This window comes from Lepidochelys kempii, chromosome 5 (genome assembly GCF_965140265.1).
Source record: "Lepidochelys kempii isolate rLepKem1 chromosome 5, rLepKem1.hap2, whole genome shotgun sequence".
Lineage (NCBI taxonomy): Eukaryota > Metazoa > Chordata > Testudines > Cheloniidae > Lepidochelys > Lepidochelys kempii.
Genome location: NC_133260.1, coordinates 71160012 through 71173931, shown reverse-complemented (window position 1 = coordinate 71173931; position 13920 = coordinate 71160012). Strand labels below are relative to the sequence as shown.

At 41.1% G+C, this 13920-nt stretch overlaps 1 protein-coding gene across 6 annotated transcripts in view; it reads right to left on the bottom strand.

The window, feature by feature from the left end:
• CAMK4 (calcium/calmodulin dependent protein kinase IV) overlaps positions 1–13920 on the bottom strand; it is a 291887-nt gene that overhangs the window by 177216 nt on the left and 100751 nt on the right. The window lies entirely within an intron of this gene.

Below are 13920 nucleotides of genomic sequence, written 5' to 3'. Positions count from 1 at the left end.
TGTATCCTTTGGTTAGAAGCAGGAAAGACCTTTGGGATAGTTTTGGAGGTTCTGAGGATTTCAGTTAACCTGTCATTCCATTATTTTTCATTTTAGCATTTGAATTTCTTATTGCCAACTTAAGTCAGAAGCAGAAGTACCAAAATACTGATCACCATCACTGGTTCTTGTGACATATCTGGACCAACTGGAATCAGGAATTACTTGAAACTTTACAAGAAAGATAGTTCTCATGAGATTTCCATTATCAAAATTACTGAGTCTTAAAGTTCGTAGAGTCATAGGTTTTAAAGCTAAAAGGGTTCATTATGATCATCTCATCGAACCTCCGGCAGAACACATCCTCTAGAATTAAACCCAGTAATTCCTGCAGTGGAGGGACTTTCTTCCTCACTACATAGAGTGAGCACGATCAAGCCTATAATTTATGATTGAATTAGAACATACATTTGAGAAAGGCATCTTCATGACAGGTCAGTTCAGAAAAGGTTTAAATAAGTAATTGCTTGAGAGCTTACATGTATCAAACCATTGAGTCTTTTGAAGTTTGTCGATTTCTTCACACAACGTACAGTGCAGGTACTGTATTTCTTTAGTGTGCTAAAATTAATTTTTTTTTAAATTTGTAACAACAAATTGATAAATGTATAGGAGTATTCTAACCTCCAAAGAATTTCAGAATGATTAAATATATTTAACCAGAACATTTCTCATTAGCCAATATAAAGAACTCTCAAATGGCTCTATTCAACAAGACAGAAAAAATACCCAGTTAAAAAAACCCAAACCCTCTAAATAAAAAAAAGAGTTAATCTGTAAGGACACATTATAATAATACATATCTTTTCAATATTTTACTAAAAAACTTCAATAGGAAGGTCACTGTATCAATGCAAATCATCATTATACAGTGCTTTACATATTTAAAGTGCTATATAAACATTACACTAATTAGTCTTCATATACTCCTGTGACTAAAGACAATAAACCCTCTAGAACCAATAACATAAAACAATATCAAATGTCATCTGATTAAGGCTGGAAAAGAGGAGACAGATTTCTGGAGAGGGGTTTCGTGAGAATACTGGGGCAGTCAAAGAAAAGAATTTGGGGTGGGATTTTGAGTTGTATGGTAGGTGTCTGGGTTTGTTATCCACATTTCAAAAGAAATGATTCAATATAAATATAGAAGGGCAAGTTTAGAAATGGGGAGGACTTTGTTGTAAAGAGCATTTTCACTGCATCCCCTGGAGTCCTAATTTAAGAGCCACATTCTTTCCCAAACAATGGAACATCAGGCAGCTGGAGAAGAATGTTAAAGAGGCCATTGCTGGTATACCTACAAACAGTCATGGCTGAAAGCGCTGTTTCTGTCAGGGAGGAAAGGAGCCTTCTAATTAATACCTAACCCCCACCTCCCCCTTCAGAAACAAGTGGCAAACTATATGAACAGGAAGACCCCCAAATTATTTGACTAATGGTGGGGTGCTCATAAAACAATTGCTGTGAGATCAGAAACCCATTTTCTTCCAACCTGATGATCGTGATGGGAAAGATCTTTCCTTTTTTTTTTGGTTTGTTGTTTTAAATTAAAAGCCCCTACTCTAGAGCCAGTCTTCCTCCTGGGATCATGCAGAATGGAGCCAGAGGTTTAGAAAAGAGGGAGTAGCATAATGTCGGAGGTGGACATTCATTTTCATGAGTTCTCTACTGCTCTGCACAGCTCTGCAACATGCTCACAAGAAGTACATCTTGCTTTGTTTATTTTAGATTTCTGCAGCAGCCCTATCATGCATAAATCAGCCTACTGCTTGACCAACACACAGATCTTTCCTGGACCTGCATGGTTTGGAAGGTCATTGATATATTTTTCAGATTAGACCGTCAGTTAAGAAAAAATAGTGGAAAACTTTGGTGCTGAGAAGCTCATGTAAGACAGGAAAGCTCAGAGCATTTGTAATCATTATAATTGGTGCCCTCATCTTGAGTTTTTCAGTGTGGCAAGTGACGAGTCTTTATATGTAAGGGGACTGTTGCCCCCAGGGGTGTTTTAGTTGCTAGCTCCCAGCACTAAAAAGGGGGAACGGTTGACGGGGAATCAGGACCCTGAAACTGACAGCCCCCAGGAGCAATGGGGAGAGGCCAATGCTCCAGGTCAGCCTGAAGGACAGGGCGGGCAGGCTAATCAGGGAGTCAGGAGGCCAGGGACGTCCCCTCCTCCATGTGAGCTGGAATTGCCTGGGTCAGACAGAGTGGGGCCGAGCTAAGGAGAAAGCAGGGGCCTGAGCTGAGGTGGGGAGCAGAGCTGTGCCAGATCCAGAGGAACCAGAAAAGCAGCTCAGAGAGAGCAGACCCTGTCCTGGGGGCAGAGCTGCAGCCCCAAAGCCAGAGGCACAGCCCAGAGCGAAGAGCTGCAGCAATCAGAGTCAGAGGGGCCAGAAAAACAGCCCAGGAAGCAGGTCAGTGCTGGGAGCAGAGTCACAGAAGCAGCCTGCAGAGGAGACCTGTCCTGGGAGCAGAGCTTCAGCAACCAGAGCCAGAGGGGCCAAAGAAGCAGCCCAGAGAGCTGGAGGCAGAGCAGCAGCAGCAGTGCTGAGACGGAGTGGTGGAGCTGGGGCTGGAGCAGGGTGCGGTGAGCAGCTGGGGAGACCGAGGGGGAACCTGGGCAGAGGGCCCAGCGCAGGGAGACGCCTCAGCCAAGAGGCTCTGCGGGCCAGGCTTGGATCATAACCCTGACAGGGTGGGGGCGACACTGGGAAGAAGGGTCCTACCACTTAGAGCCTGAGAGCGTGTGGCCACCACCAGAGCAAGTGTCCAACCCACAGCATCCCTGCAGAAAAGCCAGGGCCTGAGAAGAAGGCCTGGGACTTACAAGGAACAGACTGTGAACTGCCCTGACATTCCAGAGACATGTTTGTGATGTTCCTTGCCACAGAGCAGGGTGATGTGTTTCCTTTAACCTTTCCCATTTTTCCTTATTTTTTTTAAAATTAAATTGATTGTAATAGTTGATTAAATAACTTGCATTTGCTTTAACTTGTATGTAATGGTCAGTGGGTCAGAGAAGTGCCCAGTGCAGAGAGAGTATCCCGGAGTGGGGACACCCTAGCCCCTGTCCTAGGTGACTACAGCAGGGCTGGGGGTCGAGCCCCCCAGGAATCCTGGACCCAGCCTTGTTGGGGTTACGAGGACTCTGCCAGACAGGAGAGTGGAAGGGGAGTCCTCAAGGGCAGGGAGGCCACTGGGTAAAGGAAGTGGGAGCAAGGACTCAGATCCTTTCGCTAGCCCGCTTCACTGGGGTAGTGCAGAAGCCAGGAAAGTTCCCCACAATAGCGGGACTATTCCCCTGCTTATATAATGTTAGAAAAGAGATTTTCATGAGCAGGCAGGGTTTGGAAGGGCTCACAACTTCATTTCTGGTTCCCTCTCTCTCTCCTTGGAGTATTAAAGTCTAACTAAACTCCAAGCACAAATTATTCAGAGTTGGTTGGAATCATATTAAGAGGACATATAAGAGAAAACAGAAGTAGTTTGCCATGCTAAGAGTCTGAATTTCTACTCTGTGGAAAATACTGGAATTTCTTTTACAGCTCCTGGAAATCAGGTTAGTGATTTTGGATGAGATTTATTTTTAAAGCTGAGATACATACTGCACAAATGAGTGGGGTTTTTAAAAATAAATAAATCTTGCTCTGCTATACAGAGGGATGCCTACAGCAATATCCAAAGTCTGAACTTGCAAAAAAGCCTAAGAAACACTATATAAATCTCATCTAATGCTGCTTGAGTATGAATGACTGTGACCCTAACAGCATCCCAGTGCAAGAGGGCACGGGCCTCACTGGTACCTGGTAGTGAGTTTCAGTTGGCCTGACAAGTTCAGTGTACCCCAATTCATTAATGTCAGATGGTATCTGATGCATGTCATGTACAGCATCATTGGAAGACTAACACCACACTGATCATTAATCTTCTTGTGTGGTGTGCATATGGTAAATGCCAAAGGTACAACAGAAATATCAAGGAAACATGGAACTAAAATGTATTTACCAGACAAGACTGGGGACTGGGTAAAGAGGTTTCTCCCCGACAAAGAACAAGCTGACATCTCCAGCCAGCTGTCATCAGAGTTGCTTACCAATCACATGGCAAGTGTCCATTCATTTGCAAAGAAGAGGGAAGGAACAGATTAATTGGCATTTTAGCAAACACCTAGAGAGAAGGAAACTAGCATGGAACTTCCTTTGCAATCATACTTCATGTCTCCTTCCATACAGCTTGAATTGACTTTATTTTGGGAGGCATCCTTCAGAAGACTCCATGTCAAAGGTTCACTGGACTGTAAAAGAGAGGGGCAGAAAACCCCAAGTAATCTTTCACCTAAGATGACAGACACACTGAGGAATTTGTCTTTGGGAAGAGATTCTGACCAGAGGGGAGGTCAGCTATCTTGCTGGAAGAAGTGGGTGGTAAGAATCTTACCTGATACTTAGACAATAGTTTGTTTCAGTTTTAGCATTAGGAAATGTATTTTTCCTTTGTTTGTAACCCTTTCTAACTGTATTCCTTGTACTTGGCATCACTTAAAATCCTCTCTCCTTTGGTTAATCAGCTTGTTTGACTTTTAATCTACACCAGCCTAGTACTGTGCTTGAACTGAAGTGATTGTTAACTCCAGTTCAAGTGAGAAGCTGTGCCTTGTGTCTCTTCAGAGGAGCCAATGAACCTTATCATTCCTCTGAATGGTCCAGAAAAGGGCTGGACCTTGCAGAGCACACGGTTTTGTGAAATTCAGGACTGTTGGGGAGGGGGGGTGTTGGATTCACTTGGCTGGTAGTCACAGAGGAAACACACACCAGTACCCACTCCAGGCTGGTGCAGCACAAGTCTCTTATTTACCGTCACAGCAGAATATTCCCCACCCCCAGTGCCAAAGAAGTCTAACAAAGTCAGCATTGGCACTGCACCACTCCCAAATGTCTAGTAACCAAGGCTGGTGGATACCAGAGTGTGGCTGGGGTGTAACAAGCAGACTGCTGGAATCAGAGTGCTGAGCCAGACCTGCTCAACACATTGACCGTGCATGCTTATCTGCTGGCTGTCAGTGTACAGGCTTTGAGCCACTGCAGCAGAGCATATAAAGTACCAGAGTTACAGGGAAGGTGGCGAACACAACAATGACATCTAAACATAAAAGTGCTTTGAAAATAAAAACACTTGCTCCCATACAATAAATTAATTGCACTAAGATTAGGGACAACTTGTGGGAGGCACCATTACTCGCTCATTGTGAATGTGGACAAGCAGCTAGGAAAAAGAGTTTTTATTCTACAATGGTGCTATTATTTTGTTGCAATTGTAATGATTTTGGCAAGCGGGAAAATTTAATTTCAGTTGTCAATCTCAATGATTTTGCTGCTTTTATTCTTTGAGCTTTCACACAAACTTTAGAAATGAAATCAGAGGGAAAAATGAGATGACATACTTTGCATATATGTGCTATAATATTTTGCTAATTAATTTGAAATAGCTCTTAAAACATTCAAACACAGGAATAAAGCCCCCTTTTTCTTCATATATTTGTATGTATGTATCTTGGGTTTTGTTGTTGAATATTTTTAGTCATATGTTGTGTGTGAATATTATGGATTTTTCATATTTGAGTCTTTTGGAATTGCTGAAATGTAAACCAAGTAGAATAGCAGAAATGATCATTTGCACACTGTTTTTATTTTTTATACACACTCAACATATGTAGAGTTGGATTATGTAATTAAAGACTGTTTGACTGTGTTTTTATAGTACTTAGAACAATGGAGTCCTGGTCCATGATTCGGACTTCTGGGTGCTACAATATTACAAATAAATAATAATATGCATACACACAAGAGAGATGAATTAAGGTTTTATGATAGCCAGCCACCATCTTGGCAGATACTAGGAACTGAATCAGGGAGCTCCAGAGTTAAAAGCATGAATTTCTAAAGCTTGAGCCAGGTTTCATAGCTGGAGCCTGTAACAGATATGCATCCTCTGTGGATTAGGCACTGAGGGAGACACATACCACACGCTGACCAGTGTGCAGAAATATCACAGTCAGCTTTAATTTGGGCATTTTCTAACCTTTGAGCATTCAATTTTGCAATCCCAATGTCCTTTTGTAAATAATAATATACATCATGCAGTTATTCTTGGGGGTTTTGTTAAAATTTTTTGTCCTGAGCATAACTACTGACTTTCATTTAGACTAAATGTAAAGAAGTGACTGAAACAATAGCTGTCTCCAAATCCAAACATGGATACATGTCTCCACTTAAAGACTCCATCTTCACTGGAATAACCCACATCATCTTGAATCTAACTGCTCAGGCAAAAAAGGGCAAGGCTATTAGAATCATAGAATCATAGAATATCAGGGTTGGAAGGGACCCCAGAAGGTCATCTAGTCCAACCCCCTGCTCAAAGCAGGACCAATTCCCAGTTAAATTACGCTAGGGGTGTATATTAATCAGTGCTACACTTCATCTTTCTCAGCAGCTCCAGAGAGCTCCACTCAGTACAATAATACTAACTTATATACTCTCCTCTATAGACCTTATGAAGGCAAATACATTTATGAGGTTAAATAATAATACCCAACAAGCAAACTTAAAAGAGATATGAATTGAGAGATGATTTCTAGTGGAAGTTAAAACAAGATGAGCACTCTATGAAGTAGAGAGAGATAAAGGAAGGCTGTTCTAGTCAACAGACACTGCAAAGGAGAAGGCTCTTACTCCAAGAGTGGTGAGATTAAGAAGGAGGACAGCGTGGAGGACAGCACCAGACAAGCAAAGGGAAGGGCTAAAGAGCATTGAAGTGTTTTAAAAATTATGGGGTGGAGGGAAGGGAAGGAATGAACTGGATCCTAAAATGAGTAGGTAGCCAGCAGAAAACAAATATAAAATGAATGACACTTGCAAAATATTTTGTAATCACTTTAAGGTGCTCAGACACTATAACTGGTATGTACTATAAACACTTGGCAAAATAGATTAGCTATCTATATCCATGATAAAATAGGCTCAATTAGGTCAGACAGAGTTGTTTGGCCAAAAGATGATGTGGTCCTAAACCTTTATGTACTTAAGAAGGCACGGCAGAAGCATTCTGCTTATGTTGGAGATTCGAGACTTGGGAAGGCTACGGAGAAGGGAATGAGTATTCAAGGAAATCAGAGAGACAAGGTGGGTGAGTATAGTGAGGCGGTGTGGCCTCCCTCCGACCTAGATGGGGAGGAACCACCCTCTGTGCCCAAGTGGGAGGAGCCAGGCCTGACTCGCCCCTCCTACCAGAAGTGGGTAACAGGATGTATAAAGGGCAGGGCCTCCAGCTCAGTCAGTGCAGAGACACTGAGGGAGGCAGATGGATCCCTGTGATTTAAATTGATTTTTTTTAATATCAATTCCATTTGACTTCATCTAATCAAACCATGCTTATACAAACAGGAAGGTCCCAATCAAAGAAGTTGAAAGGATGAATGCTTTGAAAAGAATACTTTATCCTGTGCATTTAAATGGTCTGCATTATGCAGTCACATTAATCTGTGCTGTCACAGGGGCAAGTTAATAGAGTTAACTCTCAGTTTTAGGATTTCCGTAGCAAGATACTGAACGTTTCTATACTCTACAGGTATACAACAAGTTAAAAATCAAATCTCTCTCTCTCACCCACACACAGTAATGCAATATCAAAATTAATTGTCTTACATCTACTGTATGACTTACTCTCAATCTTCCAAATGAAGTGGCCCATTAGAAAATTGTTGAGGGTTAAGCAGAATAAAACCACATTAACTGTTATATAAAACTGCTGACAAACACCAATGAAAACATCATCTGAAAGATTACAGGACTTCAAGATATTACTTCCTGCATTTCTGTAAGCTATGTGAAGTCAGTACCTTTCATGGCTTAAAGTCTTGTGAGAAAGCAAAATACGAGAGCTATACATTAAAAGAAGAGCTCCTACCTCAACATATTTTTAAAAGAAATGTTACTCTATTCTGAAATGCAAGCACAAGAAAGATTCTGCAGCACAACTAGTCAGGGAAATGCACCTCATCTCTTTTATATCAAACAGTAATTCTTTTCTATCACCCTCAGACACTGAATTTAATACTGATTCTTAATAACTTTTTGAAAGCTTTCTACTGGAGAAGATGAATTTCTATGATACAGCATAAAACATACAACAAAATTATTATTATTATTATTATTTTTTTTACAGAGGTACAGGAATCAGGTATATAATTTTGTATTAGTGTAGGGTTTTTCCTCATTATACTAGGGATAATACAAGAAATAGAAATACCATAAAAACGTCTGCAATTCTGCAAAGGACTGGAGAATCAGGAAGAGACTCAGGGATTTTATCTTTTGCGGAGAGACAAGCTTGAATACCCATGTTTTATATATTCTAGATGTATTTTGGAGCGAGAAGGCATGGGTGTTGGAAGAATGCTCATAGTGCATAAAAAAGAAGCCCAATTCTCTTATGTTTTAGAGTTTTGTCTGGCTTGATTTTGACAAGAGAGAAAAATCAATATCCTTTTAGCTTTTGAATCCATGACTTTTAGCTTCCACATTGATTTTCTACCATCTGATTTGACAGTTCAATTTAAAAGTCTGTCCTCATCTGGCGTGGCCTGCAAAGACAATGCCATAGCACAACAGGGAATTTTAGATGTTTTCTTTCGACCGTAGATACAGAAAAACACCTTATTTGGGAGCAGAAGGACAGAAGTCAAAGCAGTTTGTTAGAGTCCCGCTATCTTTGTTACATTTCAAATAGCCAGCTTTCCCCAATCCACTTCAAAACAGTCTCAGCTACATACACCAATATTAAATGTTAAATCAAGCATTCTAGTGTTTGCCAAGATCCTTAAATCCACTGCTTCCTAGATATTGATTTACAAAATTATAGTTTCTTAGAGCTGGGCAAGGTTGGTAGAATGTTAAAATCTAGATGTGCACAGCAGTGGCACCCTCCTCCTGGAGGTGGGTAGCTGATAATTCCAGGAGGCACTATTATAAACCCAACAAGATGAGGGCTGGGTTGGCATTGCTAGGAACTTGAAGAGACCAGATGATTGTATTTCTGATTAGACTCTTAGGTGTATGGAAACTCTTCTTATGAGCTGAGAATTGCAGGAAGCACATACACATTGGTGTTTACATAAACTCAGCTGGAGCAAGACTCCAGAAACACAGTTTCTCATTATTAGCAACTAAATGTCTTCTTATCCAGTAGGGACTTACCCCCTTGGGAGGTAAAATGCCCCCTTTTTGACAGCTGAATTTACAGTTACATAATTTATCTTCCTTAAGTACTTCTACGGCAGAGGTGGGCAAACGACTGGCTGTTTTGGGAGGCACAAGCCTCCCCTAACTGGCCCTCCATACAGTTTCAGAAACCCGATGTGGCCCTCAGGGCAAAAAGTTTGCCCGCCTCTGTTCTAAGGGGTCTATTAACATGGTACTTAAGAACACCAGTTACACAGGTGTGCAGGATGAGATGCACGACACAGGACTATAATATCTGAATTAGCCGTTGACTAATCTGGCTTCTCTGTCCTATACTGAAGGTGGGGGGTGTTGTTTCAGAGATTGCAAATTCTGTATCAATAGACTTGTGTATTTCAGTGGGCAGCAGAAAACAGCCTGATCCACTTCTATTTCTTTTAGTAAAACAGTGCTCACGTGGTCATCTAAGAAAGATGAGGCAGAATTTGGACTGCAGTTTATTTCTGATTTTGCTGTTTGACAACAGTAAATATTGCTACTTTGATACCATTCCACATACAGAAGGTTAGCTTCTGAGCAATGCTGAAAGGGAAAATGTGGTAATGCAGATATGAGCTGGGGAGCAGAGCACAGTAGTTATATAGTATCGTTGAAGTGAGCCCTGCAGAACAAAACTATTCAATAACTCTTCTCTCCTTCTTTCATCATCTCCTTTCAAGTATTGGGCCAGATTGTTCATAAAAATAACTATTATTCCTAAAACAATGGGTGTGCTTCTCCTGCATGATTAACAGTTATTTTTCAAGTCAGAAAAGACACAAGGCAAACAGCCTGTGTCAGCATCAAACTATTTTTTTCACAGACTCATAGAAGTATAGGACTGGAAGGGACTCAATAGGTCATCTAGTCTGGTCTCCTCCCTGCATTCAAAGGAGGACTAAGTAACAACTAGACCTTTCCTGACAGGTGTTTATTTAAAATGCTCTTAAAAACCTCCAGTGATGGAGATTCCACAACCTCCTTAGGCAATTTGTTCCTGTGCTTAACTACCCTGACATTTAGGAACTTTTTCCTAATGTCCAACCTAAACCTCCCTTGCTGAAATTTAATTAAACCCATTGCTTCTTGTCTTATTTTCAGAGGTTAAGGAGAACAATTCTTCACCCTCCTCCTTGTAACAACCTTTTATGTACTTGAAAATGGTTATCATGTCCCCCCCCTCAATCTTCTCTTCTCCAGACGAAACAAGCCAATTTTTCTTCTATCTTCCCTCATAAGTCATGTTTTCTAGACCTTTAATCATTTTTGTTGGTCTCCTCTGGACTTTCTCCAATTTGTCCACATCTTTCCTGAAATGTGGCACCCAGAATTTGACACAATACTCCCAGTGAAGCCTTATCAGCACAGAGCAGAGTGGAAGAATTACTTCTTGTGTCTTGCTTACAACACTGCTGCTGAAACATACTCGAATAATGTTTGCTTTAGCTTTTGATCCACTATAAATAACAGATCTCTTTCCACAGTAGTCCTTCTAGGCATTGTCATTTGTGACAAGTCATAATATTGAGCAGCTCTAAGAGTTCAACAAAGTTGAAAATTGGTTTTAAATATTTTACACTAAGATTCCCATTGACTTCAGGGAAGTCAGGGTTTCTCCCCAGGTACTGAACTTCTTTGAAAATACTGAGTCAAATTTTCAAACCATTTGCAAACTGCACAAGCAGCTATATAGTTTTGAGCAAAAAAAAAATTTAAAAAAATCACACAAGAGTGTGTGCATATTCTTACAACTGGAGATTCTGTACATGCACCTTTTGCATATTTGCATTCCATGCAGCTATCATTACTCTCCATGCACTATAGCATAACCACTTACAATATCTTTGAATATGTGTAAAAAAGCATATCATGCAGTTAGTCCTAGTTTTTAAAAATCTTTCTTTGTTCAATCAGTTAACTTTTATCGCACAAGCAACAACTGAGTCCTTTTTTCCTTAAGATAAATTAATGAAGAATACAGGTAAGAGCCTCCGAATTTATTCACCTTGGGGAGAGGGAGGGAGGAAGAGAGAGAGAGAGAGAGAGAGAGGTGAGCAAGACAGAAGAGGAGAACTAAGCAGTAGGTGTTTGAAACAGCTTCTAAAAAGCTTGTTAAGATCTTCCCATCTAGCCCATTTAAGATGAGTTGATCTTTTCTTCTCCTTTAACACATTCTTACTGACCCTTTGCAAACCCTGGACGAGGGTCAACTGTGGTGTTTAGATGCTGCTTGTAATTATTAGAACTGGGAGCACGGGCTGTTGGGAGTCTGAAAGGACAGGAAACAGGAAGGGGGGGAGAAGTTGAGGAGGTGGAGTGAGAGCTACCAAGGGTGCATCAGCAGCTTGGTAAAGACATTTCCACTTTAAAAATAAAGTCCTGTTGAAGTTTGTCGGTATCTTGCCTGGTTGCTACAACATACTGGCGATGAGGATGGATCTTCTGCCTCTGAACCCACCTGCACCCTTTCTGCAAAGCCCAGGTGAGCCTCCAATTACTTCTACTGCCTGGATCCATGTTTGAGACTTATCTGCTTGCAATCATTGCTACAGAGATTTCTGAAGTAAGAAAGCATTCTCTGCTAATCCCCTGCCTTGAAGCAGAAGGCCAGCATATATTTTACACTTTCCCCCTTGCAGACGATAACTATGAGACTGCACTCACTGCATTAAAGAACTTTTTTGTGCCAAAAGCGAATGAAGTAGCTAATCGCTACAGATTTCGCTAGCGTGAGCAGAAAACAGGGGAAATTATAATGCAGTATATTGCTTCCCTGAGGAGTCTGTGACTTGTAACTTGTGACTTTGGGAATATAGCAGATGAGATGATTAGAGACCAGCTCATTGAGAAAACAACCTTGCTTCATGTAAGAGAACATTTACTTCTAGAACCACAACTTACACTAGAAAAAGCAATAACCATTGCTACTCAAATTGAGTCAGCTACAGCTGAAGCCAAAATAATGAGCATGGATACAGGAGGCACAGTCCAGGCTGTGACTCCTTTGCAGAAAAGTTCACTATCACTGCAAACAAACGATTACAAGAGGAAAACTAATGGAAAACCACCGAATCAGCAAATTCAAAATACAATAAAAGCATGCTGTCGCTGTGGATGCCCACAACACCTTGCAAGCTACACAGGATGTCCGGCAAAAGTAGCTCAGTGCAATCATTGCAAAAAGATTGGGCATTTTGCTAAAGTATGTCGCAGCAGCCAGTTCAATCAACAGGTGCATGCAGTTACAATACCAGATGTTACTGTGCTGAGCGTGGACAAAATCACTACTGCACATATTCCAGAACAAATAAAGTGCACTGTAAACGTTTCCGCCATACTGCAGGCAAATCACACACTGTTCAGCTAACGCTGGACACGGGCTCAGCAGGCTCTATACTACCTGATTCCATCTATTTGCATTACTTTAAAGATGTGCCTCTTACTGAACCCAAACTTCATTTGGTGTGCTATTTGAAAAAACATATTTCAGTACATGGCTGCCTGCCAGCAATAGTTACTTTTGGTAATTGCTGTGTAACTGTAGAGTTCTACATTGTCCACAAAGGCACTCCTATCCTTGGCAGAGGTTTATTGGCTGCTTTAAATTTCAGTGTAGTTAATGGATGAATTGATCTTCCTCAGCAAAGCACTCTTGCGGTACACACACCAGTTTCAGCTGGGACCCAACACCAGGTTGAGGAGAAACTCGGCTGTGCTTATGGGTTTCTGCATAAAGTTAAAATGCAGAATAATGTGATGCCTGTACGATAGAAGTTACGGCGCTTACCATTTTCAGTCAGAGAAGTTGTTTCAGAGGAACTTAGAAAACTTGTTCAAAAGGACATTATTGAAGAGACTGACTCCTCAGAGTAAGTTTCACCTATAGTAGTGACGCAGAAGAAGGGTGGAGGCATTTGCCTTTGTGTGGACTTACGGGAGACAAATAAAGCTAGTGTGATTGACAGCCATCCTCTTCCTCACATAGAAGAAGTATTTGCAGAACTCCGTGGAGCAAAGATGTTTTCTACTCATGATTTGCATACTGCATACTACTAGGTTATGTTGCATGAAGATAGCAGAGACCTCACAGCATTTATTACACGAGGGACTATTTTGTTTTAAACGTGTTCCATACGGTATTGCATCTACCCCAAGTGCCTTCCAAAAAATGATGTCATTGATTCTGAAGAATCAACATGGAGTTCAGTGCTATCTGGATGATATTATCGTGTTTGGAAATACTTCTGAGGAGCATGACAATAACCTGCAGTCTGTACTAAACTGCATCAGCAAAGCAGGCCTCAAGCTCAGTAGGTCCAAATGCAAATTTAGACAAACTGAACTCTTCTTTCTGGGCATACAATTTCACAGGCTGGACTAAAACCTGATCCAGATCATATCTTGGCAATTTCAAATGCTCCTCCTCCAACAGATTTGGAAACCTTACGTTCCTTCTTGGGTCTTACCTCCTGGTATGCAAAATTCATTCCCAATTATGCTTCTGTCATTGAACCATTACAAGAATTACTAAGGAGAAGTTCAACCTTAGTGTGGACAATGGATGCACAAGCTGGTTTCAAAATGGTGAAACACTTGA